This window comes from Rutidosis leptorrhynchoides, chromosome 8 (genome assembly GCF_046630445.1).
Source record: "Rutidosis leptorrhynchoides isolate AG116_Rl617_1_P2 chromosome 8, CSIRO_AGI_Rlap_v1, whole genome shotgun sequence".
NCBI lineage: Eukaryota > Viridiplantae > Streptophyta > Magnoliopsida > Asterales > Asteraceae > Rutidosis > Rutidosis leptorrhynchoides.
This window is the reverse complement of record NC_092340.1, coordinates 338,698,791-338,726,344: the sequence shown is the minus strand read 5'-3', so window position 1 is coordinate 338,726,344 and position 27,554 is coordinate 338,698,791.

The following is a 27,554-nucleotide window of genomic DNA, read 5'->3' as shown; positions in this document are numbered from 1 at the left end:
TAAAATTAATGTCTTGATGAGAGGAACTCATATAAACACTTTAATTTCATTTTATATCAGTTATATTTACAGAAAACAACAATCAAACCGCTGTCCCAAAATAATCAAACCGAAAACATATATAATCGAGCATTTCTACGCATACAATCAACAATACAATAACATATAAGTATCATAAAATTAATATAACATATAAAATCAGTAAAATATATGAAAAATCAAAAAGCTAGGGTTAGGGTTTATACCATAATCAAGAATTAAGAGATAACAACGTGTAGAGAAGAACGAGAGGAACATGTTTATGTTGAAAGCTTGTTGATCCAAGCTAGTTTAGATGATCAAATGGTGAAGATGGTGGTGGTAGGCAACGGCTAGGGTGAGGGAGGGAGAGAGAGCACAAAATAAAATTTAGGTTTTGATAAATGAATGTGAAATTGCAAAAGTGGGAGCAAATGAGCCAACACTCCCTCCCCTTGGGAGTGTTCGGCCGAATGGTGCAAGGGAGGTGGGCCCCATGGTCCAAAATTGTTATTTGGTGGATTGCTTGTTGCCCGAACGCTCGAACGAAACCCGAAACGAGAAAACACGACTACACGATTAATTATTCGGAGAGATATTAATTACGCGACGAAAAATATATAAGCAGGTGCAGTACTTTCCCGTTACGAAAATTTCGACCCGAAATTTAAGGAGGTGCAGGGGTTGACTCAGCATCTGGGAACAAATGCGGGTACTTCTGCTTCATCTGATCTTCACGCTTTCAAGTGAACTCGGGACCGCTTCTGGCATTCCATCTAACCCGAACAATAGGAATTCTATTCTGCTTAAGAGTCTTAACCTCTCGGTCCATAATTTCAATAGGTTCCTCAATAAAATGTAGTTGCTTATCAACATCAAGTTCCTCCAGAGGAATAGTCTTATCAGCCTCGGCCAAACACTTCTTTAAATTCGATACATGAAAAACGTCATGAACAACACTGAGTTCTTGTGGCAATTTCAAACGATAAGCCACTGGTCCAACTCTCTCAATAATCTCAAACGGTCCAACAAAAAGAGGACTCAACTTTCCCCTTTTACCAAAACGTATCACGCCCTTCCAAGGCGATACCTTCAACATAACACGATCACCGACCTGAAATTCAATATCGTTCCTCCTCTTATTAGCATAACTCTTTTGCCGAATTCTAGCGGTTCTCAATCTTTCCTTAATCTGTACGATCTTCTCGGTAGTCTCATGAATAATTTCTGGACCTGTGAGTTGAGCATCCCCAACCTCATTCCAACAGACAGGAGACCTACACTTTCTACCATATAGCGCTTCAAACAGTGTGGCTTTAATACTTGCATGATAACTGTTGTTATAAGAAAATTCAGCTAGCGGCAAATATTTATCCCACCCATTACCAAAATCAATAACACACGCTCGTAACATATCTTCTAACATTTGAATGGTCCTTTCACTCTGACCATCCGTCTGAGGATGATAAGCGGTGCTTATATCTAACTTAGTTTCCAAAGCTTCCTGTAATGATCACCAAAACCTCGATATAAATCGACTGTCTCAGTCTGAAATGATTGATACAAGAACACCATGTCTAGAAACAATCTCTTTCAAATACAAACGAGTAAGCTTCTCCATCGAATCTGTTTCCTTAATCGGTAAAAAGTGAGCTGACTTAGTGAGTCGATCAACAATCACCCAAATGGAATCATAACCACCCACAGTTCTAGGTAACTTTGTAATAAAATCCATCGTAATACCTTCCCACTTCCACTCGGGAACCTCAGGTTGCACCAAAAGTCCAGACGGTTTTAGATGTTCGGCTTTAACCTTAGCACATGTCAAACACTTAGCCACATAAGTAGCCACATCAGCTTTCAAATTAGGCCACCAATACAGCTCCTTAAGGTCGTGATACATCTTTCCTAAACCAGGATGAATAGAGTACCTAGACTTGTGTGCCTCATCTAAAACCAGTTGTCACAGATCACCAAACTTCGGAACCCAAAGACGTCTCGCAAAGTATCTAGTACCATCTGCTCGTACCTCAAACTTCTTAGCCATGCCTCTGACTTTCTCGTTCACAAAGTTCTCCTCCTTTAAGGCTTCTTGTTGTGCCTCAAGAATCTGCCTTGCGAGGTTTGTTCGAATTGTCATATTCAAAGCTCTAAATCTACGAGGTTCAACCCTCTCTTTATGACTTAATGTATCGGCCACAACATTAGCTTTTCCCGGATGATATAAAAGTTCGCAATCATAATTATTCAACGTCTCAACCCATCTTCGCTGTCTCATATTCAACTGTTTCTGATCAAGGATATGTTGAAGACTTTTGTGATCTGTGTACACTGTACTTTTGACCCTATAGAGATAATGTCTCCAAATCTTAAGCACAAAAACAACAGCTCCCAACTCTAAATCATGAGTTGTATAATTCTGTTCGTGGATCTTCAACTGACGTGACGCATACGCAATAACTTTTTTCGTTGCATCAAAACACAACCAAAGCCCTGACGCGATGCATCACAATAGACGACAAAATCATCATTACCCTCAGGTAGTGACAATATCGGAGCGGTAGTCAACTTCTTCTTTAGAGTTTGAAAAGCAATCTCTTGTTCATCCTTCCACTCATACTTCTTCCCCATGTGCGTTAAAGTAGTCAGAGGTTTCGCTATACGAGAGAAATCTTGAATGAACCTTCTATAGTAACCTGCCAACCCTAGAAACTGACGAACCTGAGTAGGAGTTTTCGGAATTTCCAACTTTTCAATTGCCTCAATCTTGGCAGGATCAACTTGTATTCCCTGTTTACTAACAATATGTTCAAGGAATTGAACTTCTCTTAACCAGAAAGCACACTTAGAGAACTTAGCGTACAATTCTTCTTTCCTCAACACATCAAGCACCAACTTCAAATGTTCTTCGTGCTCTTCATCATTCTTGGAATAAATAAGGATGTCGTCGATGAATACAAAAACGAATTTGTCCAGATAGGGTCTGCACACACGGTTCATGAGGTCCATGAACACAGCAGGTGCATTTGTCAATCTAAACGGCATAACAAGGAATTCGTAGTGACCGTAACGGGTGCGAAAAGCGGTTTTCAGAACATCAGATTCTTTAACACGCAGTTGATGATAACCGGAACGAAGATCGATTTTAGAATAAACAGATGAACCTTGAAGCTAATCGAATAGATCATCATTTCTTGGAAAAGGGTAACGGTTTTCAACAGTAAGCTTGTTTAATTCACGATAATCAATGTACAAGCGAAACGAACCATCTTTCTTCTTAATAAACAAAACAGGAGCTCCCCAAGGGGATGACCTAGGACGAATAAAACCCTTGTCTAACAACTCACAAAGTTAACTTGACAATTCTTGAAGTTCGGAAGGCGCAAGTCGATAAGGAGCACGTGCTACAGAAGCAGCACCGGGAACAAGATCGATTTGAAATTCTACCGTGCGTTGCGGCAGAAGGCCAGGTAAGTCTTCGGGAAATGCCTCGGGAAAATCTATAACAATATGAACATCACCAACGCTCTTCTCTTCTCTATCAGAATCAACAACATGGGCTAGAATAGCATGACAGCCTTTGTGGAGATGTTTATGAACTTTCAAATAGCTAATAAGGTTTAACTGTCTGCATTTCTTATCACCAAAAACCATCAGCGGCTCTCCAACCACATTAGTAATACGAATAGCTTTCTCATAACACACAATCTCAGCACGATTCACGGACAACCAATCCATACCAATAACAACGTCAAAACTGCCTAGGTCAATCGGTATCAAATCTACCTCAAAATCTCTACCAGCCAAATTAATGTTACATTTACAATACACAGTCTTAGCAGTAAGCACTTTACCATTAGCTATCTCTACAACATAATATTGTCTAGAGGAGTTAACGGAGTTTTGATTTTTGGACTTAATTTATTCGACACAAAACTCAAATCAGCCCCCGAATCAAATAGTACATAAACTGATAAATCGTTGACCGAGAATGTACCCGTAACAAGTTTAGGATCTTCCTCAGCATCCCTGGCATTAATGTTGAATGCTCTTCCACGTGCATTCTCAGCAGTCTTCTTGTTAGGGCAGGCATCACGGAAATGCCCTGGCTTACCGCATTCATAACAAACTCTCTGAATACCACCATTTCTCGGCTTCCTATTACCATTACCATTACCACCATTATTACCAGCATTGTTACTACCACCTGCAACAGGAGTAGCAGAACCCGGCATAAGCACCGTACAATCTTTAGCAATGTATCCCTGCTTGGAACACCTCTTGCAAGTAACCGTACAATAACCATCATGAGCCTTATAACATCGAGGACAAACACACTGATTACGATTATTAGAACCAGAAGTATCTTGTTTCTTCTGCTGACCTTGATTCTGGTTGCGGTTATTATCCCACTTCCTTTTCCCATTATCAGTCTTTTTAACAACTTCCTCACTGGCATCGGTCACAACAGCCTTACTTCTCCTCAAAATCTTATCATTAAGTTTATGAGCCATAGACATAGCAGCCTCAATAGTATGGGGCTCACTAGACTCAACCCCATGCTTAATTTTCTCAGATAACCCATTAATATAAGCTTCAATCTTAAGATTCTCATCAGCATAAGTATTAGGACATAACAAAGTCAACTCGAAGAATCTTTGTTCATAGGCATCTAATTCAGTGCCCTTCATCTTCAAGTTCTTAAGCTCAGCTTCTAATTTCTTAAGTTCACCCCGGGGACGATAACGGGTGATCATTCTCTCTTTAAATTTATTCTAAGTCAAACCATACGCCACATCATTACCCAAACAACTAACCAAGTTGTTCCACCAAGTTAATGCACTATCTTTAAGAGTGCAGCTTGCGAAACTAACCTTATCCTCCTCTCGGACTCGGTTAACCCTAAAAATAGACTCAATCTTCTCGAACCAATGAGTAAGTCCAATGGGTCCTTCAGTGCTACTAAATTCTTGTGGACGACTTGCCATAAACGTCTTGTGGGAACATCCCACCTGATTGTTGTTATTAGCATTAGCATTAACATTAGCTACCATAGCAGATGCTATTTCTTCGGAGATAAGACGTTGCATACGGGCTTCGTAACACAACCGTTAGTACTAAGAATAATACCAGTGTTATAAAGGAATAGATCGAACACGAAAGATTAACCATTAAAATAATAGTCAATAAACACTATGAGTAATAACATGATAGTTATGATAGTTATAGAAATAGCCACCACATGCATACATACTTTATGATAGAAATCATACAACATACATAGCACCTAACATACATGAACTATATTACGCATAATATAACATGCCAAGAGTCACAACATCGGAAATAAAATATGATAATGATAATAGATGTCATAAAGAAATAACCATCCATACATAAATGAAAAATATCCCATAACAAAACCTTAATAAAATCCTCAGCAAAACGCCGTACATCACCCAAAAATGACTGTATAAAAGGACAATTAAGTTTTATGAAATAAATAATCAATCATGAATCATCATATCACATCTGCTTAGCGCGGGTGTGATAAGCTGGGCTGGTATGAGGCTCGTCAGGAGTCTCATACTTCCTCAACTTTCCCTTCACCTCCTCCAACTCTGACTTCAGACCACGAACTATGCATTCAAGAGCCTCGAACTTAGCGTCCACCTCACGGTTACGATTCCGGGTCTCGAACCCAACATTTTGCTTGAAACTGATAAACTAATCCATACTAGCTCTAATCTCGTCCATCACCTCGTTATGCGGAAGACCCGCATACAGTCGCTGAGAGCATTAATACGCGTCTCATTCGAGTATGCTCTAGTCATGTGAATGATGGTAGATATATAGTGGTCAACAGGATCATCGATCAAAGGCTGATGAGCACGGTGTCTAGCAGCAGACGAAGGAGCAGGAGCCGGAATGGAATTATTGCTCGAAGTCGACATCTGCCACCAGTAAAAACCACAAGCCACATACAACATAGAAATAACATAAGTAATAACTTATAATTATTCCTCATACGAAATGAAATGCATAATAATGCTATAACAAGAAAGGTCGGGCTGTAGACTAGACTCTAATGCACCCTAAAAACCACGGGTTGACCACATTATGACCGCCTAGTTCCCTACAACCAGAGCTCTGATATCAACTGTGATGGCCCCATCAATACACTTAACGGCTCCGTCACTTGGTCCCACAGCTTGATAGAACTTAAATGAATTTAATAAATGACATTGCATTCTTTTATTTCAAAAGTTTCCCAAAAAGGAAACATACCTAAAAATATGTAGTTTAACCCAACATATTAAATACCAAAGTTGACATTAAAACATTGTCAACAAAACCCACAAGTTTAAATTATTCCAAAATAGAATGCAAGTTCAAAGTTTCATAATTGCTTAATAAAAATCTGCCCAAATGCATGCAGACTCTTCTAACACAGCGGAAGCATCAAACAAACTCAAGTACCTGTGAAAACATGCGAGTAAACTGTCAACAAAAATGTTGAGTGAATTATAGGTTTAAATAATTGAATAAACTTTAGACCACAAGATTTAAAATGTTAGAAAACATTAAATATTATTCCATTATCAATGAGCCACCTGGTAATCACTTAACCCTTTATTTACCCTTTCCAAACACAATAAATAATATACACTGAACAAGTGTATCTACAATAAAATACAAAGTACTAAACATTCCGATTATAAATTGCTAGCGCGACTAGCTCGAAATGGGGTTGCCAAACCCGATAGATCTATTCGTAGGATTCGCGTTCACCAGTAGAAACCAGGGATTACAGTTACCAGACTAGGGAATATTTTTGTTCATCCCATAATGAATAATTTAATTTAATTGCCACTTGTGTCTAAACGTAAAATAAAATGCATGTAATCACATCCCAAAAATATACTTTGGAAAGTATGTAAAAACGGGACTATAACTCACCTTAAAGCAAATGAAGTAACCAGACAAAAATGCGAACATCAATGAAGTAAAGTGATCAGGAATGATCACAACGCCGACCTATAAATAAAGCAGGTCGATATAAATAACTAACTTAGGTCAAGTCTTAGTATGATAGCTATTGTACATGTTGCAAGTAGACATAGAACAATACTCAACATACATCGGTTTGATCGGAACAGCGTACGGACACACACTTTCTATTTTTTGAAAGTTTCTATTTTTAGCAGGTTTCCATTTTTGGAAAGTTTCTATTTTAGGAAAGTTTCTATTTTTGGAAAGTTTCCAAATTTATAAAGTTTCCATATTTAGAAAGTTTCTATATTTAGAAAGTTGCTATTTTTGGAAAGTTTTTAAGTTAGGAAAGTTTCCTTAATTAGAAAGTCAACAAAAGTCAACTAAAAGTCAAAGTCAACTGAAAGTCAACTCAAAAGTCAACCTTGGTCAAACATAGTCAACATTAATTTTAAAAGTATAGGTTATAATAATAGTATAGGTTATAACGTTAATTAAAGTCATATATGTATAATTATGTCATAACATAAGTTTAATTAAATTAAATGAATTATTAAAGTTAACATAAGTTTAAATGATATAATTAATATAACATAAGTATTTAATTAATTAATTAAATATTAGCCATAATGTAAGTATTATTAATTAATAATAAATTTTAAATCATATCATAAGTATTATTAATTAATAATGAATTATTAATCATGTCATAAGTTTCTATTTATAATTATTAAATCATAAGTAGTTAATAATTAAATTATAATTAAATAATAACTAAGCCTTATAATAATTAAATAATTATTTAATCCTCATTATAAGTCTTATAATAATATCTCATTATATAAGTTTAATACTTATCATAAGTATTTTCCATTAATAATAAACGTATTATTAATCATAAGTTTAATTAAATGTTTAATTAAATCATAGGTAATTAAATAATGATATAATAAATATATATCATAAGTCTTAAATTATAATAATTACTTTTTATATCATAAGTAATTTATTAATAATGAAATTCATTATTTATATCATAAGTCATAATTATTAACTATAAGTTTTACTTAAAAGTTCATCAGGTCATAACTTGAGCCCCAGGAATCAGTTTTCGGCGAGTCTTATATATATCTTCGCCTAACCAACCCACCCGACACATTAGTGTGCTCAAGAACATCCCAAAAATAGAAAAAAAGTCGTGATGATCAGACATTAAACAACTTGTAGCTTTAATCCGTTCAAAAACATGTTTTAGTCATAACGGGTGATCCGTGGCTCGGATTTCGATGACCCGAACATGAAAGTTCGTCCAATAATCAATCCTAATATACTAGTACACCCTAAAGACTCCAAAAATGATCCCAAAGTCGGAACATACCTGTACCAATTAGTTTTCACATTTTAATCTCAACAAAACACCATTTTAAGCATATCTAGAGCTCCGGGAACCGAAATGACATGAATCTGGAGTCTAAAATTAATGTCTTGATGAGAGGAACTCATATAAACACTTTAATTTCACTTTTATATCATTTATATTTACAGAAAACAACAATCAAACTACTGTCCCAAAACAATCAAACCGAAAACATATATAATCGAGCATTTCTACGCATACAATCAACAATACAATAATATATAAGCATCATACCATTAATATAACATATAAAATCAGTAAAATATATGAAAAATCAAAAAGCTAGGGTTAGGGTTTATACCCTAATCAAGAATTAAGAGATAACAACGTGTAGAGAAGAATGAGAGGAACGCGTTTATGTTGAAAGATTCTTGATCCAAGCTAGTTTTGATGATCAAATGGTGAAGATGGTGGTGGTAGGCGACAGCTAGGGTGAGGGAGGGAGAGAGAGCACAAAATAAAATTTAGGTTTTGATAAATGAATGTGAAATTGCAAAAGTGGGAGCAAATGAGCCAAAACTCCCTCCCCTTGGGAGTGTTCGGCCGAATGGTGCAAGGGAGATGTGTGATGGCCCGGGAATTTTTGATCAAATTTAAACTTAATCTATAATTGATTTCGACACGATAAGCAAAGTCTGTAATGTCGAGTCTCGAAAACTTTGGAACAGTTTACATGAATGCATTTACCCTTTGACTGTGCTCGCTGATTCGCGAACCACTATCTGTAAATAGATACATATATATATTTAAATAAATATATAAATATAAAAGAGAAACTTATGTGATCTAATTCAATTGTGTAAATAAAAAAAAATAATATATATATTATTTTGAGTTAATAAAATAAACTTTAATCAATTGAATTTAAAAATGTAAATTGATAAATAAAACAATTAACTTACTATTAAAATGAATACATATATAACTATGTATATGATTTTGATTTATATATATATACATATATAAATGTTAAAAATTCAAATAGGTTATTTTATGGAACAAGTATTACATAAATAATGAAAGGTGAAGTTAATATATTATTTGAAATTACAAGTTAGGATATAAATGATATATCAATATTATTATTATTACTTTCATTATTATTGCTAATGTTAATATCGATACCAAAATTTGTATTATTAATATTATTAATTTTAGAATGACATATGAATATACATATAAAAATTTGAAATATGTAAGTTGTTATATTATTATTATTAATATTATTATTAGTAATGTTATTATAACAAGTATTATTATTTGTATCATTAAAAAGATTATTATAATCATTATTACTAATTAAATTTAATAAAATTAACATGTTGTTAGTATCAATATTATCAAATATCATTACTAAATCCTTTATCAATAATTTTATTATTATTAGTAATATTAATATTGTAATATTAATAATATCAATATATTTATACTTGTAATTAACAACATTTACAAATTATATACATAGAATCAGATATATAAATACAGACTATATAAATACATATGTATATATGAAATATTGTTACATATAGATATATATATACGTATACAGGCATTCAGATTTAGATATATAATATTGATATATATAGTTAAATACAGATAATTACTAATATATATATATATACATATAAATATATATATTATGCATTCTATATCAGGTCACAATCAATCTGTGTAAATTGTCCTTTAAATTGTTAAATAGGTCGACTTCAAAAATAGAACTCGTACTGGGTTGTTAGCAATCACTTTCACATTTTATTTCTTTATATTAATTTTCTGACTCAATTGCCTGGTGGAAAGGAAAAATCGTCAATCACGTTATTATTTAATCAATCTATTACAGTTAACAAGTTTATCATTCAACCTACTACCACTTCTAGTAGTCACAGACCCCTTTACAGTTTCAATTAAATCGAATTTAATTCATAAAGATCGAAGAACAATGCCAGTACCCTGTTCGTGAACCAATTTATCAAAAACCCGATTTTCATATCAATTTTCAAAAACTAGAAATGTAGTATTGTTATTAATCTGCTACGTAAACTATCTGGAAAGTTTAAAGGTCCAAATCATTCTATCGAATTCCAATTTTGGAGTCAAAGATTTTGAAACAAAAGTCAAACATGTTGTTCTGCAGCAAAATTCAAATTTTCTGTTTTGTTTTGAGTTAAATTAATGGTTCCCATAGTTGCTATGAGTAATTTAAAACCTATTTCGTGTTGTAAACTTTTCCTAAAATGTTCTAAAAATCGAGTTCAGGTATTGAGTTCTTATTTTTTTTTCTCGTGTATCCAGCAGTAACTTCTGCTTATTTTTTTTTGTTTTGTTTTTGCTTTCTATTAAATTCGAATCATTTATAATTAAGTCGTAGCTGTTTCTTTTCAAATCCTAAAACTAAAAGTGTAATTAATGGGAAGCTTGGATCTTTGGTCGAATTAAAAGGAGGAACAAGAAGAACATGCTCATAAATCTGTTACGGGTTATAATATTTAAACTTGGGTTATAAAACAGGAAATGGGCAACAGCCCAACGGATTAGGGGAGTGTGTAACAAGCGAGAGGTCTCGGATTCGAGCCCGGGCAAGGGTGTTTATTTTTTTGGAGCTTGTTTTTAAAGGTAGTATACTTTTATTATTTTTGTTATTATTATTATTACTAATATTATTATTATTATTATTATTGTTGTTATCAAATATTGTTATTATTAATTATATTATAATTACTAGTATTAGTATTAATAAAAGTATTGGTTACAAATGATTATTACCTTATTCATAATTATAATTACAATTATTATTATTATTATTATTGTTATTATTATTATTATTATTATTATTATTATTATTATTATTATTATTATTAATTATTAATGTTATTGTGATTGTTAATATTATTAATAATTGTTGCCAATTAGGTTAATATAAATAATGGGATTAATACTAATAGCATTTTTGTTAATACTAATTAATATCACTAAGTACTATTAGTATTATTATTATTATTATTATTATTATTATTATTATTATTATTATTATTATTATTATTATTATTATTATTATTAATATTGGTACAAGTAGTATTATTATTATTAAGGTTATTATTATAAATTATTGTTATTAGTACTAAATAATATAGTTAATATTGTTATTATTACTATTATGTATTAATTATCAATTATCATTATAATTATCATAATCATAGTTATAATCAAAAATATTGTTATTACTATTATTATTATCGTAATTATTATGTTAACAGAAATACTATATAATTATTAAAACTATTAATCTAACTAGTAATAGCAGCAGAAGTATCATTTTTATAATTAAAATTATTATCAATAGTATCATCATTATTATTAGTATTATTGTTATTAGTATTATCATTAAGTTAACAAACAAAAGATATTTATACATACATATTTAATACAAAAATTATATAAATATGGTTATTTACTTTATATATATATATATATATATATATATATATATATATATATATATATATATATATATATATATATATATATATATATATATATATATATATATATATATATATATATATATATATATATATATATATATATATATATATATATATATATATATATGCTACTAACTAAGATAAAATCACTAATAATAATAAATACATATATATTTGTTCGATTACAATTATGTATATTAATAAATATACTTGATATAGGTTCGTGAATCCGAGGCCAACCCTACTTTTGTTCAAAGTCGTCATATGTATTTTTACAATAAAATACATTAGGTGAGTTTCATTAATCCCTTTTTAAATGCTTTCGCAATATATATTTTTGGGACTGAGAATACATGCGCTGCTTTTATAACTGTTTTACGAAATAGACACAAGTACTTAAAACTACATTCTATGGCTGGATTATTAAACCGAATATGCCCCTTTTTAGTCTGGTAATCTAAGAATTAGGGAACAGACACCCTAATTGACGCGAATCCTAAAGATAGATCTATCGGGCTCAACAAGCCCCATCCAAAGTACCGGATGCTTTAGTACTTCGAAATTTATATCATGTCCGAAGGAGGATCCCCGAATGATGGGGATATTCTTATATGCATATTGTGAATATCGGTTACCAGGTGTTCAATCCATATGAGTGATATTTTTGTCTCTATGCATGGGACGTATGTTTATGAGAAATGGAAATATGAAATCTTGTGGTCTATTAAAATTATGAAATGATAATTTATGTTAAACTAATGAACTCACCAACCTTTTGGTTGACACTTTAAAGCATGTTTATTCTCAGGTATGAAAGAAGTCTTCCGCTGTACAATTGCTCATTTTAAAGATATTACTTGGAGTCATTCATGACATATTTCAAAAGACGTTGCATTCGAGTCGTTGAGTTCATCAAGATTATTATTAAGTCAATTATATTTGGATATATTATGAAATGGTATGCGTGTCTGTCAACTGTCGATGTAAATGAAAGTTTTTCTTTTAAAAACGAATGCAATGTTTGTAAAATGTATCATATAGAGGTCAAGTACCTCGCGATGTAATCAACTGTTGGGAATTGTTTATAATTGCTATGGACTTCGTCCGGATGGATTAGGACGGGTCCTTTCAGTTGGTATCAGAGCGGTGGTCTTAGCGAACCATGTCTGCATTAGTGTGTCTAACTGATAAGACGTTAGGATGCATTAGTGAGTCTGGACTTCGACCGTGTCTGCATGTCAAAAGTTTTGCTTATCATTCTTAGTCTAGACACGTTTTACTGCATTGACTGCATGAATAAGGTATAGACAAAATTCATATTTTAGCGTATCTGCTACTTCATATCTTAGCGTATCTGTTACTGTAACTTTGCCTGACAACCCCCGAAGATTCCTCCGTAACTTATGGGATTTTAGTATTATATATGCATATGTAAATTATGTATTGCAGGATACTAATCTACATCCTATAATCTATTTCTTATCGAAAATCCTTCATCTGATCATATGAGATGAATCCTGCAACCGGTTCGAGTCCCTCAGATTCCAACAGCTATTCCGATAGTTATTCCGACAGCTATTCCGACATAGATGTTCACCTAAACTCCGAAAATAGCGTCATTGGCATGAATCAATCAATCAACCATTATCAATTCATCTGATGGGTTCGTAGTCGACTTAATCAATGGAGATGCACAGAAGGCAATCCCTTCCACCAACCGAATTCACCTCTTGACAATGAACCTGAAGCGTTTACCGGTGAACCTTTTCGAGACACCATTTTCAACCTCATTTCCAGGGTAACTCAGCAAGATTATATTATATCCACAATTCTGAACCTTATTCATCCGCTCGTTCCGACCGACAATCACTCCGGAATAATGGAAGAAGTCAACGAACTTCGCGCTCGAGTAATCAATTTGGAGAGTATGGTGCAAAATGTACCAGCTTCAGCAACATCACTGGCACCAACAGTACCATCAATAACAGCACCAGTACCATCAACAATCTATGCCTCAACATCTCATTCTGTACCTCAAGTATAATCATCGTGCTACGTATCGTTCTACATCAATTATCTTCGTTCGGCATGGCGATTATGTAATCACTAATGTTTTAGAGATTATATATATTCCTGTTCTAACGAAAAATTAAATGAGTTTAATATCTCATTAACTCATTAAATCCATGATTATATCTGAAGAAAATATATATGTATATATATTTACATAAAGATTGTAATTAAAAATTCTTTCGTACAAACTGTTAATGGTGAAAATATTTTAACGGGTAGGTAATACCCGAGGAATATTTAGATTTCACATTAATAAGTTACACTGTACATTCTTTGAATCTGTTTCAACAGTCATATACTATCCTACTTACATCCACCGATATACAAATCCGTTCACCACAGAATAACCATATTCATCCAATTTAATATTTGGATTTTGATTTATCAGAATTCAACAAGTGGCATAATGAAGAAAACATTTGACAAAATAAAATTTGTTAGAAACAAACAAATTAACTATGAGAAAATTTTGTTAAGAATCCACGCTAACTGCTCCTAGCTAATTGTTCCTAGCTAACTGATTACATTTGATTTATCGCAATTTAATTATCGCAATTTATATTCTCGCAATTTTATTCATCGTCATTTAATTTCTGTTATTTACTTTTCGCACTTTATTTATCGTCATTTATTTTCTGTTATTCATTTTACGCACTTTAAATATCGGGACACGTATACAAGGTTTTGACATATCATATTGACGCATCTATATATATTATTTGGAATCACCATAGACACTCTATATGCAGTAATGATCGAGTTCTCTATACAGGGTTGAGGTTGATTCTCAAATAATATATATAATTTGAGTTGTGATCGAGTCTGAGACCTGTACACGGGTCACGATATGTAGTAATTAATTCGAATATTATGTATTAAATTATTGAACTACTAACTATAGACTATCAACTAAGAACTATCAACATTGGACAATTAAAAATGAATTAAAATATTGTTTATAACATATGAAACTAAACAATTCTTCAAGTTTGCCACTTGATTTCATATTAAACCCCATTTGTATCTTGACGATTACAATCTGCGTTCGAACCTTTCATAACTCTTGAAAACACCTCAATCGATAGGATGAATCAACCGCACTTTATCTACGGAAGGAAAGAGTTATGCATATAGTTTTGCACCTGAGAAAACTCTCGGCAACTGAGTAAAAGTTTAACACGTAGCCGCGTTAGATCCTTTGGCATCTATTAGCAAAAATAATTTTGTGATCCCTTTTCAAAGTAGCCAATTTTGTCACAGCTCCAGCAAGTCAACTTTGACTTTTCATTCGAAGTAGCCTTAGTATAATCCTGATATATATACGATTACCCTTTTGATACCGGAATTTTTTTTTTTTTTTATATTCCACCATATTACCCTCAGTGTTTAATCATCTAAAAACACAATTCTCTTGAAATCACCTCGGATCGATAACTAATGATTTAGATATGGTAGCAGTAAATGTAGAGGAATCGGCAATCAGTACTTTGAAAACTCACAGCATATCTACATCAACAATTATATGTATGACATTTATCTCTTAGAATTATGATCTTTCATTCTGAAAAGTACTCAGTCACGAATCAATACTCTGAATGTTGAAAAAGCTGAATGAAGCAGCAGAAACCATAGATAACCGTAAAACGACCTTAATCATCGAAAGTTTGATGACAAAGAATAGTATGTTGGAAAAGCTCAGAAAAGTTGGAACTGGAAAACGGATTGAGCTAACCACGAAGAAGACCAAGGACAAATACAAGGACCAAACCCTATATTCAAAGGATTCAGGTAATTCTGGATCTGTTGAAATCTTTAGAGAATATCTTGCTCCGAAGTCATGTTAAAATCTTGAGGAAAATCTTTCTCCATCAACCATCGAACTTAGAAATTCCAAAATATCATCATCAATATCTTCGATATTTCTGAAGATATTTTCATAAATATTCTCGTCCGAAATTATATACCTCCTCGTGCTTCCTGTGTATCATTATATTGGAAACATTCAATAGAAAATTTAGTACCGGAAAGCAGATTATGCGAAACTATGAAAGAAATCGTGGACAAATCACAAAGAATAAGTTTGACTTCAAAGAATCTAAATGATTCAATGTCTGCTGAAGTCTTTAGCGAATATTTTGCTCATTACTCTAAACCCTTGCGGACAATAGTCTCCATCATCTTTTGATCTTAGATATTCAAAGATATTATCGTATCTTTCATTATAAATATCCTCGATATTTCTGAATATATTTTTATAACTAATACTATCTGAAATCATTTATCTCTTGATGCTATCAGTGTTACATCATATAGAAACTGTTAGTTTCTATATTCTGTTAACTTTCGAGCTTAAAATATGAATGTTATTGAAGTAATGTTGGGAACTGATGCATGAGTTAGTTTAATATAATGACACTTGATCAACGTGATTATATTACAGTAAGTCATGCTGAGTTCTAATGGGACATGATGGTTCACAGTAGATCATACCACCATCATGTGTCATGTTACATAACTCTTTCATTCTAATTAACTTCTGAACATATCAAGAAAGTATATTCTTGATAGCTCTATTCTCAATGATTCTGGTAATTTGACGAATCAAATCGTGCTATTACGTTCTTTCTTGATTATAACATTAAATTCATTCGAAACTCCGTACTTACAAATTCTAGACCATTACTCGTTTTACTAGAGATCGAGAGGAGATTAAAAAGACGAAGAGCTCCGAAACATAAAGGAAGATATAAAACTCGACAACAACACTGAAATTACAATAATTAAAAATTAAAACATCACGACAATTAAAAATTAAAAGATTATAATCAAACTACTCGTCGTCATTAATTGTCATCTGCAAAGTAGCGTTCACCAGTCATTTCACCATCCGTAAGGTACTCTGGAGACATCGGTATTTCTCTTGATGCCTCAACTGCTGCTTCAGCTGATTCATCGAGGTAACGATAACCCAACGTCTCTTCATCTTCAAGAACCGCATACAAAGAAATGCGTTTACCGCGATCTTCAATGGTCTCTTTTATAAAGTACCATTGATCATCGGTATACAGAAAACTTGCCCTACAATCCGCATCATAATCGTCTTTATAAAAGAACACAGACGTGAATTCACACGGAACTTTTTCCTTCAGAAAGGATAGCAAGTCTTGTAAACCAACATCACGAATGTCAATATCTTCAAACGAAATATTGTCGCCCCACTTATATTCCTTCATTTGATTACGGAAATCACCTCCGTAATGAACATCGAATGAAACAATCATTGGGGGAAGTGTTAACATTTTGCAGTTTGGGAGTGTTTGATTTTGATTTTGAGAAAGGTGGAAATATAAAAGAAATATATGTTTGAGTGTATAAAATGAAGTATATGGTTGGTGTTTTTATAGTGTAAAAGTGACCGTTGGGATAGCCGTTGAAATTTTTTTTATTTTACTAACGGCTAAAAAAAAAATTTGAGCAAGTTTTTGGGCGAAGGTGGACGATGGCCGTTGGGACCTCCCTCATGATAGTTTCATTCGTGCTCTTCGAATAATCGAATTATTTTATCTGTATTATTCAATATTAATAAAACTCTATTTATCAGCTCATATTCGTTAAGAGAACATATTTATTGTTAGTCATGACGACCTCACTCAAATTTCGGGACGAAATTTCTTTAACGGGTAGGTACTGTGATGGCCCGGGAATTTCCGATCAAATTTAAACTTAATCTATAATTGATTTCGACACGATAAGCAAAGTCTGTAATGTCGAGTCTCGAAAACTTTGGAACAGTTTACATGAATGCATTTACCCTTTGACTGTGCTCGCTGATTCGCGAACCACTATCTGTAAATAGATACATATATATATTTAAATAAATATATAAATATAAAAGAGAAACTTATGTGATCTAATTCAATTGTGTAAATAAAAAATAATAATATATATATTATTTTGAGTTAATAAAATACACTTTAATCAATTGAAATTAAAAATGTAAATTGATAAATAAAACAATTAACTTACTATTAAAATGAATACATATATAACTATGTATATGATTTTGATTTATATATATATACGTATATAAATGTTAAAAATTCAAATAGGTTATTTTATGGAACAAGTATTACATAAATAATGAAAGGTGAAGTTAATATATTATTTGAAATTACAAGTTAGGATATAAATGATATATCAATATTATTATTATTACTTTCATTATTATTGCTAATGTTAATATCGATACCAAAATTTGTATTATTAATATTATTAATTTTAGAATGACATATAAATATACATATAAAAATTTGAAATATGTAAGTTGTTATATTATTATTATTAATATTATTATCAGTAATGTTATTATAACAAATATTATTATTTGTATCATTAAAAAGATTATTATAATCATTATTACTAATTAAATTTAATAAAATTAACATGTTGTTAGTATCAATATTATCAAATATCATTACTAAATCCTTTATCAATAATTTTATTATTATTAGTAATATTAATATTGTAATATTAATAATATCAATATATTTATACTTGTAATTAACAACATTTACAAATTATATACATAGAATCAGATATATAAATACAGACTATATAAATACATATGTATATATGAAATACTGTTACATATAGATATATATACGTATACAGGCATTCAGATTCAGATATATAATATTGATATATATACTTAAATACAGATAATTACTAATATATATATATACATATAAATATATATATTATGCATTCTATATCAGGTCACAATCGATCTGTGTAAATTGTCCTTTAAATTGTTAAATAGGTCGACTTCAAAAATAGAACTCGTACTGGGTTGTTAGCAATCACTTTCACATTTTATTTCTTTATATTAATTTTCTGACTCAATTGTCTGGTGGAAAGGAAAAATCGTCAATCACGTTATTATTTAATCAATCTATTACAGTTAACAAGTTTATCATTCAACCTACTACCACTTCTAGTAGTCACAGACCCCTTTACAGTTTCAATTAAATCGAATTTAATTCATAAAGATCGAAGAACAATGCCAGTACCCTGTTCGTGAACCAATTTATCAAAAACCCAATTTTCATATCAATTTTCAAAAACTAGAAATGTAGTATTGTTATTAATCTGCTACGTAAACTATCTGGAAAGTTTAAAGGTCCAAATCATTCTATCGAATTCCAATTTTGGAGTCAAAGATTTTGAAACAAAAGTCAAACATGTTGTTCTGTAGCAAAATTCAAATTTTCTGTTTTGTTTTGAGTTAAATTAATGGTTCCCATAGTTGCTATGAGTAATTTAAAACCTATTTCGTGTTGTAAACTTTTCCTAAAACGTTCTAAAAATCGAGTTCAGGTATTGAGTTCTTATTTTTTTTTCTCGTGTATCCAGCAGTAACTTCTGCTTATTTTTTTTTGTTTTGTTTTTGCTTTCTATTAAATTCAAATCATTTATAATTAAGTCGTAGCTGTTTCTTTTCAAATCCTAAAAATAAAGTGTAATTAATGGGAAGCTTGGATCTTTGGTCGAATTAAAAGGAGGAACAAGAAGAACATGCTCATAAATCTGTTACGGGTTATAATATTTAAACTTGGGTTATAAAACAGGAAATGGGCAACAGCCCAACGGATTAGGGGAGTGTGTAACAAGCGAGAGGTCTCGGGTTCGAGCCCGGGCAAGGGTGTTTATTTTTTTGGAGCTTGTTTTTAAAGGTAGTATACTTTTATTATTTTTGTTATTATTATTATTACTAATATTATTATTATTATTATTGTTGTTGTTATCAAATATTGTTATTATTAATTATATTATAATTACTAGTATTAGTATTAATAAAAGTATTGGTTACAAATGATTATTACCTTATTCATAATTATAATTACAATTATTATTATTATTATTATTATTATTATTATTATTATTATTATTATTATTATTATTATTATTATTATTAATTATTAATGTTATTGTGATTGTTAATATTATTAATAATTGTTGCCAATTAGGTTAATATAAATAATGGGATTAATACTAATAGCATTTTTGTTAATACTAATTAATATCACTAAGTACTATTAGTATTATTATTATTATTATTATTATTATTATTATTAATATTGGTACAAGTAGTATTATTATTATTAAGGTTATTATTATAAATTATTGTTATTAGTACTAAATAATATAGTTAATATTGTTATTATTACTATTATGTATTAATTATCAATTATCATTATAATTATCATAATCATAGTTATAATCAAAAATATTGTTATTACTATTATTATTATCATAATTATTATGTTAACAGAAATACTATATAATTATTAAAACTATTAATCTAACTAGTAATAGCAGCAGAAGTATCATTTTTATAATTAAAATTATTATCAATAGTATCATCATTATTATTAGTATTATTGTTATTAGTATTATCATTAAGTTAACAAACAAAAGATATTTATACATACATATTTAATACAAAAATTATATAAATATGGTTATTTACTTTATATATATATATATATATATAAAATGATACATACATGCTACTAACAAAGATTAAATCACTAATAATAATAAATACATATATATTTGTTCGATTACAATTATGTATATTAATAAATATACTTGATATAGGTTCGTGAATCCGAGGCCAACCCTACTTTTGTTCAAAGTCGTCATATGTATTTTTACAATAAAATACATTAGGTGAGTTTCATTAATCCCTTTTTAAATGCTTTCGCAATATATATTTTTGGGACTGAGAATACATGCGCTGCTTTTATAACTGTTTTACGAAATAGACACAAGTACTTAAAACTACATTCTATGGCTGGATTATTAAACCGAATATGCCCCTTTTTAGTCTGGTAATCTAAGAATTAGGGAACAGACACCCTAATTGACGCGAATCCTAAAGATAGATCTATCGGGCTCAACAAGCCCCATCCAAAGTACCGGATGCTTTAGTACTTCGAAATTTATATCATGTCCGAAGGAGGATCCCCGAATGATGGGGATATTCTTATATGCATATTGTGAATGTCGGTTACCAGGTGTTCAATCCATATGAATGATATTTTTGTCTCTATGCATGGGACGTATGTTTATGAGAAATGGAAATATGAAATCTTGTGGTCTATTAAAATTATGAAATGATAATTTATGTTAAACTAATGAACTCACCAACCTTTTAGTTGACACTTTAAAGCATGTTTATTCTCAGGTATGAAAGAAGTCTTTCGCTGTACAATTGCTCATTTTAAAGATATTACTTGGAGTCATTCATGACATATTTCAAAAGACGTTGCATTCGAGTCGTTGAGTTCATCAAGATTATTATTAAGTCAATTATATTTGGATATATTATGAAATGGTATGCATGTCTGTCAACTGTCGATGTAAATGAAAGTTTGTCTTTTAAAAACGAATGCAATGTTTGTAAAATGTATCATATAGAGGTCAAGTACCTCGCGATGTAATCAACTGTTGGGAATTGTTTATAATCGCTATGGACTTCGTCCGGATGGATTAGGACGGGTCCTTTCAAGATGGGCCCCATGGACCAAATTGTTATTTGGTGGATTGCTTGTGGCCTGAACGCTCGAACGAAACTCGAAACGCGAAAACACGACTACACGATTAATTATTCGGAGAGATATTAATTACGCGACGAAAAATATATATAAACACTATATATACATATATGACATTAAAATATCATATTTAAAATAATTAGGACTTAAAAAATCCCAAAAGCTCGACCGTTGGTTTGAAAACCGAAAAGATTCGCCGGATAGAAATTAGCGACACGTAGAAACGTAATACTTAAAATATGAATACAAATATTCACATAGTACATAATAATTAATATATTATTACAAAAATAATAATATAGGCCATAGAAATGACGTGGCATGAATAACAGTTAACGATCATTAAATAATTAACGGTAAAAGATAACGGAAAAAGTAGGGTCGTTACAATTTTCATCAACACAAGTATTTTGATGTTACCAATTTCTACATTATTACTCTTCATTAATGACAATGTGTTTGAATCATGTGAACCATGAACTTATGAAAACCTAATCTAGTTGTATGATGAACCCTAGAATTCTGAATCTTAAATTGATGCATTGTTAATCATGATTTCAAAGGTTTTAGAAGATTTCAAGAGCACAATTTGATTATTAGCATCAATTTGAGTAGAATTGTCTAATTAGGGTTTCTTCAAGCAATGTTTAAAGAATTCATCATACCAACACAATTGAATAAAGGGAATTCATAGATTAATCTTACCGAGATTGAAGATTAAAGATGAGAAAGAGCAAATTCGTTTGTGTGCAGTTAAGGATCTTGAGCCGTGGATGAGAGGGAAAGAAAAACGATTTTGAATATAATGAGGAAAGGGGTCAAAATAAGATTAAAAAGCCCGTCTAACACGTGCGGTCAACCGTGGATTGAGCCGTGAATTTTTACTGCGATTGATCCTACGGTCTACCGTGTTGCGACCGTGCAGTTTGGAATTGTGACCTTTTGTTCACTTCTTCACGTCGAGCGCGTTTTGGTGATTTTGTCGTTGAATAGAATACTTGAGGACAAGTTTTCTTAGCTTAACATTGTATGATTGATGTGTGAAGCGGAGATGTACGAAATACTATTATTTTTAATACAAAATACGGTACAATTTACACAAGTTTTATTATTTATTTATAGATGGGATATACCTAAACCTTGCTCAACACTATAGGCAGTGTACCTAATCGTAGAGTAGTGTAGTTTAACGCTATATTTTTAACAACTATATAAAATATATATAATTATATATAGTAATATTATTATAAAAGGGGGTTTTTACCATTTAATGACCGGTTTGTCGATTTTATATTTTAAGCGTAAAGATAAATGACGATAATATAAATGACAGAATTTAAATTGCGATAAAGTAAATTGCAGTAATTAAAATGACAGTAAATAAAGGTACGATGAAATATGAAATAAAAGTATTATGCTTATTTAAACTTCCGTAATCATGATGTTTGACGTTTCGATTTATTATCCTGGGTTAATCGTCCTTTATCCTGGATTATTTGATACCTATCTGGTTTTTGTCCATAATAGTCCATCAGTCATAATTATAAAATGCTCGTCAAATTAACCTTATTCCCGAAGTCAAATATTCCAACTAATTAGGAACTTAAACTGTAACAAGGTCTTAATACTTTGTTAATAATTACACCAGGTTATCGACTGCGTGTAATCCAATGTTTTAATACTTTGTTAACAATTACACCAATTACCCTTGTATGTAATCCACCCCTGTATTAATAAGATATGAACATTAATTTACCCACTTAATCAGTTTGAATAATCAATTACCCAACCCGAATAATTAATTAAATGATTGTAAAGGATGTCGTATAGACGTCACTAAATAGGACATTCGTAATCATTTTAATAATTATTAGATTAACTAATTTGAAGATAGGTTCGACAGGTTCCAATGAGTTGTCGCTCAATTAGACAATACCCCCCATCTATTAATAGTCATAATCCAATGTCCACAAGTGTCGGTCTTTTGTCCAAACCCAAATTATGGTACAAAATCCAATAACCCCGTCTTAATATTTAGTCCAACATCACGATTACTTCGGCTCAAATAAGCATAATAATAACTTAGTTACGAGACATTAATTTAAAAAGAAATAACATAGCTTACAGTGGTATTTAATCGCATAGCGTTACACGGACAGAGTTCCGATGAGTTTAAAACCCGTAAAACATTTCTTACAATAACCCAATTATTATTAATCTTAACTTAAACTTAATATTATAAATAATAAATATAAATATAGTTGACAGAAAGAAAGAAAGAAAGAAAGAAAGAAGAGTGTGAAGGTGTGTTGAGCTCGTCCAAATTCGTGGCTATTTATAACACTTGGCCAGATTTTTCATCTCATGCGATCGCATGATATTAGTGTGTCCTGGCCATGCGATCGCATGGCCTGCTGTGACAGCTCACATTAATTCCAAAACGTGGGCGGCTCGATTATTTAATATATATAATATAATATATATAATTTTATATATATATATATATATATATATATATATATATATATATATATATATATATATATATATATATATTATATTATGTTCTTGTGCAATGTTGACTTGGAATTTTAGCTCCGTTGACTCGCACGTTAATGCTCAGTTCATGTCTCGGTTCCGGATTTTCGAACATCCTTTCGTAAGCGTAGATATCTTGTACTTTGTGTTCCGCGGCTTGTACTCTTGTAAATTTTAGACTTTTCTCATTAATAAATTGAACTACTTGGATTCTAACTTGTACGTTTTAGCTTTTTGGTCATTTGCATCTTCAAATCGTCATTTTCTTCTTTTGTCTTCGCACTTATTTATTTAAACGATTATTACATAAAAATAGAACAATAGTAACTAAAAGCTTTACATATTGGAAGAATATTGATACTAAATATATGTTCATTTAGAGTACTATCAAATATCCCACACTTGAACGTTGCTTGTCCTCAAGCAATACAGAACTTGAAATAAAATCACACTTCACTCGAATCACTTTTTTATTTTTATTTTCACACTTTATACATCAGTGATTTTGATACAGCGGTATGAACAATGATAGTAACGATATGGTTTACAGTCTCACATGACTATGAAAATTTAGATCCTTTAAGGAAATTGGATCTTTATGAAAACATTTGATCTTTTGAAAATTCAAGCTAAATTTTACCCTAGACAAGTTTTCCGGAATAACCCTTCACCGGTGTTTACAAAATATTTTTGTGGATTTTGTGGGTTTCAGATTTTTAAAATTTTAGCTCAAAACTTGTGGTTTTGTGTCACCCACTTGCTAACCTTGTATTAGGATAGCAACACGTCCAGTATACTTGCTCCGTATATTACCTTTCGGTAAAGTACCGTCCGGTTGTAAAGAAAAGCGATGAACAAGCAACTGTTAAGGCAATGTCCCATGACATGCAGATAATTATGGTCAAAAACGTGTCGGATGCAATTACTATCCTTTGTAGGAGAAATAGTAAAGATCACCCTATAATTTTTTGGTCTGGCATGAGGTCTTGTCTTCGACCATGCTACGCAACCACCGTTCTTACGGTTGACACCTGATTTGGTTCAGGTGACCTAATGAATTCTGATGAAATCTTAGGATTTTACGTTCAATGGTAATGAACGCATTGAAAATAGGTTTTCAGAAAACAAATCGGTTTTAATTTTGATCAAAATATTTTCTCGTTCAAGCTCGAGTTTAGATATCATCGAATTCCATGAGTTTGTAATTCTCAATCTTTAAGGTCAATCTCAAGGATTGAGTAATATCTGGCTTAAAAGCTGATTTTTAATCTTTTAGGGAGATTATCCTTTCTGGGGGTCTGATTCATTAGTCTTATCAAGCTAATTTGCACGGCGCCCTCCCCATTTTACGAGATAGATCCTCTCATGGTTAGGATAAGTCTGACCACTTGGCGACCCTGTTTGATTCTGAGGTCCGTGGATTTCCTGCTAATTTTAGAGATGACTTTTCTAGATTTTTCGTCAACCTACCGCTGGTCTGGACGACAACTTCTTGACCTAAATCAAGAAGCGCGTGTTTTTTTAGGAAGACTTTACTTCTTTTTAATGATGAAATTGATTCATCGTGTAGATCCATCTTTCTTTCAAATATATTACAGTAATTCGGGTAAAACTGATTAGTATCGTCCAAAACAAAAGTACCTGCAATAATCTTGTACACAAATATGTGATATATGTCTTTCTTTGCCTTTTTATTCTCTTCTATTACATTTTAAATGAATTCAAGCATTTTGAGTTGTTTTTCCATTTATGTTCTCTCCGAGGTAACAATAATTTCGGTATTATAACCTAGTTTTATCGTTCATAAATATGTATAAATATGATTTTGAATTCATTTAGTTGAAATTTTTTTTAAATTTTCACAAAATTTGGCAATTAAACTAAGTGTAAACCCGAGAGAATTTATAACCCTTCCCCACAGTTGAGATCATTCAATGCCCTCATTTACATGAAATCAGACTATAATTATAAATTCATGAGGGTGATTAGTGTAGAAAAGTGATTAAAAATACCGAGTTTGCAAACATATTATTGTATATCACATTTAATATTTTGCGTCTCAAAATTAGTAGCTTTTGCTGAACTTTAATGTCAGTCTTTGAAAGTGCGCTGTTTTATCCTGTTTTGTACATAAGATAAACTACAAACAATATATATATATATATATATATATATATATATATATATATATATATATATATATATATATATATATATATATATATATATATATATATATGTATATATGTATATATATATTTATAAAACCTTTATTTATTAAAACAATTTAAATGAATAATTTTTTAAAATTTTGTTTCCTTCTACTTTAGGTAGTTTCGGTATGTTTACCTAGTCCGTCCCTCGACAAAATTTAAAATTTGTCGTTTTAAAGCGATTTTTTTAAAAAGCAAAGATTTTTGGGTTTTTTTAATTTTTTTTGGTATACTTTAGATCAATAAAATTAAAAATAATGATAACAAAATTTTTCGCCCCGCTCTCGGGTAAAGCAATTTCGATTCTATGATCTAGTCTTTAACTTACGACGAATTTTAGAAATCATTTTTTAAACTTAATGAAATAAAGTAAATTTTGTTTTTAAATTCACACAAAACTTAAATTTAAAAAGCATATTAATTTAAAATCTAAACAAAAAACAAATTCAGAATGGGGGGGATAAAACTAGTTCTTTAGTGTCTGCTAGCGGAAAAGACCAATCGGATTCCATTCTCGGAACTACACGAGAACAGAACAACTAACTCTAGACAGCTTTTTCTTTTTAGAACGTTTGAATCTCCCCACACTTAGGTAGCTGTGGTGTCGAAATTGTGATTAACTTCATCGTCAATTTCTCTTGGACCATAATCAACTTGCATATTTGTGACTTTTGCTTTAAGCCAGTGGCCGGCTTCTTCTGTACTATCCACAAATTCAACTAGTTTTGCCTTTTCTTTAGGTGACAGATTGGATACTAACCGGTTATATAATTTAAAGTTCCCCTTAATTCTAGCATCATAAACCCGTTTATAAAGTTTCTTCATTGAACTGTTAATAACGGAGGGTTCTTTGTTATCGGGTCATCATTAGGTGTTACTTCATCTTCCCCACACTTAGGTGTTTTATTATTGTTAAGCACTACCGTTGGAATTGGTAAAACAACATGGTTCTTACCTATCGTTTTTGTTGGTTCAACGGTTTTGGTTGGTGGAGATTTAGACTTTCGATTCACAAAGGTGACTAATTTTTTACCATCACTAAGTGTCATTCTACCCTCTCTTACATCAAATAACGCCCTGGTGGATGCTAAGAATGGTCGACCTAAAATTAGAGGAATGTTTGAGTCCTCTTCTATGTCAATGACAATAAATTCGACTAAAAAGGTTAAATTACCCACTTGAATGGGTAGGTTGTCAGCAA